The sequence below is a fragment of the Oryzias latipes genome, chromosome 16 (genome assembly GCF_053564925.1).
Source record: "Oryzias latipes strain Hd-rR chromosome 16, Olatipes_Hd-rR_3.1".
In the NCBI taxonomy this organism is placed as follows: Eukaryota; Metazoa; Chordata; class Actinopteri; order Beloniformes; family Adrianichthyidae; genus Oryzias; species Oryzias latipes.
In genome coordinates this window covers 26,825,604-26,831,603 of record NC_136252.1, presented here as the reverse complement: position 1 = coordinate 26,831,603, position 6,000 = coordinate 26,825,604, and positions in this window count along the sequence as shown.

Below are 6,000 nucleotides of genomic sequence, written 5' to 3'. Positions count from 1 at the left end.
CCCTGAAGCTCTTAAATTTTAGTTCAAGTTGGAGACTTGTGTCATAAATAACCGGAAGACAAAAACGATTTTTAGAATTTTCTCTAAAAATTGTGTTAAGAGAAAATGGCCGTCCCTGGTACACATGATGCGCTGTCCCCTAAAGGGTTAGTGCGAGGGTCGACAACCTGCGGCTCAGGAGTCGCATGCGGCTCTTTAGTGCTGCCTTAGTGGCTCCCTGGAGCATTTTCAAAAATGTTTGAAAATGTAAAAAGATGGGGCAGAGTATATTTTTTGTTTTAATATAGTTTATGTATGACACAAACATTTTTAACGTTTTCCAATGCTGTAAGAATATGTAGAATAAATATTAAATTTCAACATTCATAGCCTGCGACACACGTTTTTTTTTTTTTTTTTTTTTTTTTAACTTGTCCTGTCCAACAGCTGGGCAGACAGATGAGAGCTTAGGGCCTCTTGTGTTGGACATATTTTACTTTAACAAGAGGGGTTATTAATCTTCAGACAAACCAAAGGTATGTCTGAATAAACCCCTTTTGTAATTGAGGCCAAACTTTATTAATTTCAATCATGTCTGAAAATCTTTGGTGTTGGACCGGACGGAAAAGGAAAGACGGGAAGAAGAGAGAGGGACGTTAGAGAGAGGGGGGGTAGGGGGTGATAATAGGAGGGGAAAGGGGATAAGACCATGAAGCAGCATAAAGCAACAAGTTTACTGGTTGTTAATCATTATGGTAAGGTTCAAATGTAGAAAAAAAAAAAAAAATAGGGGGCGGAGCCTGTCCACACACACACTCAAATGTTATAAACACACCTGCTAGCTGCAAAAATGTCCACCTGTCGACATGTACACAAAACAGATAGTGTTCACACGCATACTTATGCCTTAAAACCAACTAGTGTGAAATATTTCAGTCATTCAGTCATGCAAACTGTTAGTGCAAAGGTGAGCTAACACCAGTGCTCAGGTGAGTGTTTATGTTTTTCTAAGATGGATGGTGGAACGTGAAAAGAAGGAGGGAGAGTGCCCAGCCATCCCCACCCCAAGACCCCCACCGCAGCAGCAGCGGCAGCCGGAATCCCCCCAACGCCACACGGGAACCGGCAGGGAACAACCGCCGCCCGGGCGACCAAGCCCGCCACCCAGGCCAGGGCCAGCAGGGCCGCCGCAAGGCCCCCAGAGCCAGAGGCCAGGGACGCACGGAGGGAAAGAGAGCGCCGCCCCAGCCCAACCAGGAGAGCAGCCCCCCGCCGCGCCGGGAGAACCCAACGCAGGGCCCCACCGGAGAAGGACGCCCACAGCCCCAAACGAGCACCCCACCACCACCCAGGAGTTCCGGGCATCCCCCCGCCCCAACCCCAGGTACGAGCCAGGACCCCCCAAGGGAGACCCGCTCCGCACTCCAGGCAGCCACCCGCCCGGCCCACGGTTGGTCCAGGGAGGAGCGAGGCAGGGGCCCGCCGCCCCCGCCCAGGAGGGGGGAACCCCGGGGAAAAAAGAGGGCCCACAAGGGGTGTTGTAAATATGGCCCGACCAGGCTCGGCCACAGTTGGAAATTTGGCGGGGCCCAGCACTCAGGAGCAAGGACCAGAACCCACCCCCCAGGGACCAGACACCCCCGGCTCAGATGTAATGTGAACCCCCCCACCGCGCGGAGAGAGCACCGCCGGGCCCAGGATGCCGGCACCCCGGGGACACGGCCGCCGCTGCAAAGGGGCCCGTACCCCCCACCAGGGAAGAGGCAGGGGACAGACGGACCCAGGTCCCACCTTCCTTGCAAAATGTGTGTGCGTGTATGTGTGTTTGAAAGGGCGTGTGTGTGCATGTGTGTGTGTTTATGTTGGGATGTATATATTGAGGGGGGAGGGGTGTGTGTACTAAGGGGGGTGCGGTTAAAATTGGCGGGTAGGGCACTAAGGGGACATCTCCTGATTACTCACAGTGACGTCCCCTCACCCTCCCCACCAAGGGGCCCTAAATGTCTAAGGTGCGGTTAAAATTGGCGGGTAGGGTGCTAGGAGGACATCCGCTGCTTGCTGGCAGTGATGTCCAAGCACCCCCCCTACCAAGGGCCCTACATGTCTAAGGTGCAAATAAAACCGAAAGAGGGGGGGCCCACTCCATACGGCAACCACAGGAGGGGGGCCACTGCCTAGTAAACCCCCCCCCCAAGGCTCATCGCAGGCTAAGCCCCCCACCCCCTCACCCTATTATGAGGTTATATGAGGAAGGGGGTAAGTTGGGGACAGATGATAGACTGTCCCCCGGTGGTCAAACAGCTGTCCCCCGCCCCCCCCCCCCAGCAAGGGGGCCAGGCCCACCCAGCCCCGGGGCCCCACCCCCGGAGGCGCAGACACCCCAGGCCCAGCACCACCACCCCCACACAGAGAGAGAGGAGCCAGAAAGCGCCGGCCCCCCCCGGAGCAAGCCCAGGCCCCCACCCCCAAACGCCGGCCCTAGAAGAGCTCTGGTCAGGCCTCGACGGGACCGAGGCAGCCAACCAACCGGGGAAACCGCCGATGGCCTCAGCGGAGACCCCGACCCGTCAACCCCCCCCCCCCCCTCCCCCAGAATGCCCCCCCACAGGACAGGGCCGACAAGACCCCCACCCCACCCCACCCCCAGACCCCGCAGCCGAAGCGGATGACACCCAGAGCGACCGGGGGCCCCAAGAGTGTTGCCCCGTCCCGCCCCAGAGCCAGGGAAGGGCCGATCCCAGCCCCAGGTGTAGATGGGAAGCCCATCCAGCGCCGCTGCCCCCCCCCCCCCCCCCGAGCAGCGCCCCCCGCCAACCCCCCCCAGCACAGGCAAAGGGACCACCCCCCCAAGCCAAGCCAGACCACCACCCCACCCCCCCACCACGCACCCCCACACCCAAGCCCAGAGGACCACGCAGCGCCCCAGGCCGCCCCACCCAGGCGCCGGACCCGACCCCCCGACCAACGGAGCCCCCACCACCCCCGGCCAGGCACCGGAGGCCCCGACCCCCACCCCGGCCCACGGCAGAAGGGCAAGGAGCAGCGACGACCATGCCCCCCCCACACCCTAAGTCACGGACACACGTTTCTACCAGCAGGGCAGCGTTCTAGGCAGGTGGCTGATGGAAATGAACCACCGTCAGTTCCGTGCATTGCTTTGTAACAATTCACCCTCCACTCAGCGAGGGGAACGTCACAACACCGTTCTACGCCTTGGCCATTAAATATCAAGACAATCTGCTCTCTAACATTACCAAGAAAAAAACTCGTTACAGTTTGTTGGTGCAGCCGTGTATTGTGTGAGCGTGACAAACGTACATTAAACACTTCGCCCAACACTCAAACAACAAAAACCCAATTTCCCCAAATACACAAAATATTCAAAAACCCTCAGTTCTAACACAAGTCCCACAGTTTTGCTAGCAAAAAAAAGAAATGTTCTGGAGGAGAAAATAAATTCAAATAATAGGCAAATAATCCGAGCTGGGAAAGGTAATCCGTATGAGAGATTGCTTGCTCCTCTGCGTCACTGTTAAGGCCCGTACACACCGGGACGAATATTCGCCAGGCGTTATTCGCCAGCGTTTTTCGCCACGTTTTTTGTGTTCACACCCAGGCGATTTTCGCTGACGATGAGTGGAGTGAACATGCAATTTCATTCCCTGACATTAGATGGCGCTTAATGTAAAACAGAAATACTCCTGTACACAAGGTGGCGCTGCGCAACTTTACGCTTCTGAAAGTCGCTTTTCACTCAGAAGAAGAGAGCAAGTATTTACACGCTTGTCAGAATCAAACAAAGAAAACCTGAATATTTCAAGCACCAGTAGCTCCAACTGGTGCTTGGTTCGGGGATATTTTAGAATGTCCGTCATTATTGTTTCGCGGCTGTGTGTAGACGCTACTTGGCGTCTATCTTCTTCGCTGGTATGTGTGCTCAGCAAGGCAGTTTTGTGTTTGAGCGCCCCCAAGTTGTGTTTTACTGTAACTTCAGAAGCTCCAGACACGTGAGCAAAAGCGCCGTTCTCATTGGTCGAGTAGATTTCGACGCGACGCGTCGAAAAAAAAAAACGAACCCGAGGCGTTTTTTTTTTTTGACGCTTTAACGCCTGGCGTTTTTTCGCGTCGGTGTGCACACTCTCGTTGGTGCCCTTTGTTTAGTCACGAGGCGTTAAACGTCGGCGAAAATCGCCGGCGAAATTCGTCCCGGTGTGAACAGGCCTTTAGCTGTGCACCCCCCCCCGCGGTCCCGCTTCTGCTTACAAAAAAAGGTGTGTTGCCCTTAGGGTTGGGCGATGTCCCCTAATTTGGCCGTTGACGATGTTTGCTGTCAACCATCGGGATGGACGATGACATCGTCGGGGGGGGGGGGTATTTTTACATTTTTCGTTCTTATATAACTGCTATTCGTTATTTTGCTTTTTTTCATTTTATTTCCCAACTAATGGTTAATCCGCGATGATCCAGTATAAACTGAGGGAAGTGACTTTAACAGAAAAAGTAACAAGCAAAATAGAAAAGAAGTAGTCCGCTCCCGCACTTAACTAGCGAAGTGGACCGGCGGAGCGCGGACTTACAGCTTTGTGTTTGAGGGGAAGGGGGGGGTGCTTTGTTACATGAGCGCTATGTGTGGGAGATTTAAGACTGCGATCCGTCCCGCAGCTCTAGGGGTACATGCAACCGAACTCAGAACCGGGTCTAAACGTGTGTCTGGGCACAGTTCGGATCGTCAGCACACACAGCGGTTTGAGCTTCAAAGCAGAAATGTCGCTCTGTCCTTAGAAAACATTCAATCAATCACGTGGATTTGTGTTTCCAGTCGTGTCCCGACTAAATAAAGGCTGATGTTATTCACAGGATGCAGCGCCACCCAAAGCTAATGTTGTTAGCCCGTGTTAGCATACTGCTAATCCTGGCTTCGTTCAGAAAGAGCTCTGACCACACGGATTAAAATTCAAATGTTGAGCGAACAGGTGTTTCATAATAACCGTAACATTATTAAAAGCACGTTTAGAAGATCGTCTCGTATTTTACCGAGCTGACATGTCAATGTATATAGCCGCTCGGCGCTGTTATCGTTTTGTATTGAATTGTTACCTTCAATAAAGTTTGGAAAAAAAGCCGCTCGGCGGAAGTTGTATCCTCTTCCGGTTTTCAAACTGCGCATGTGCGAATACTGCGCGTGTGCGAATGATTTATTCCGACCGAAAGTGTTACCTTAGTGAACGTTTTTATATTCTGAAAACATTTTTCTGGGCCCATGAACACGGTTGGATTCTAATCCGACCATTGATCCCATCAGGATATTTTGTACATGTAACCGCGGCTTATGGTGTCGACGCGCAACGTGGCGGGGGCGTGGCATCACGATGGTGGTCTCTCCATCGGGATGTCAGGCACCCATCACGATGGACGATGATATCGTCCATCGGCACAACCCTAGTTGCCCTCTCACCTGGTTGTCACCTGTCAGCTGGTACCATTGAACCAATGGGGTGACGACAAATACAACACATGACGACAAAGTTTCATTGAAATAAAACTTTTAAATAAATAACCGTGTTGTCAATCTTTACGTCATGCGCTGAAACTGATCTGTAGTGAAAACCATTACAGCTTGATGAAGCTGAAGGCGAATATTCTGATCTCCTGCTACACAGCAAAGTCCGATGGCTGTCCAGGGGTGACGTTTTGCGTCACTTTGTCGTCTGTTTCAAACACATGAAAACATTCCTGAAAAGCAAAGACCTGAACTACCCACAACTAGAAGATACTGAGGGGCTGGAAAAGCTGCACTTTTTGGTGGACATGACTGTGACAAGTCACCTAAACGAGCTGAATGAAAGTCTGCAGGCGCCGCAAATGCTTAAAGCTGTTCTGTCATTCGAGCGCAGGCTGACAGTCATGGGGCACACACGTTCCATCTAATTGTTTTTTGTTTGAATCCTCAAAATAAAAATGACATCAAAAATCAGTCATCATGACTGGAGTAGATGTTCTCCTGCAGGGGTTTGGAGGGTT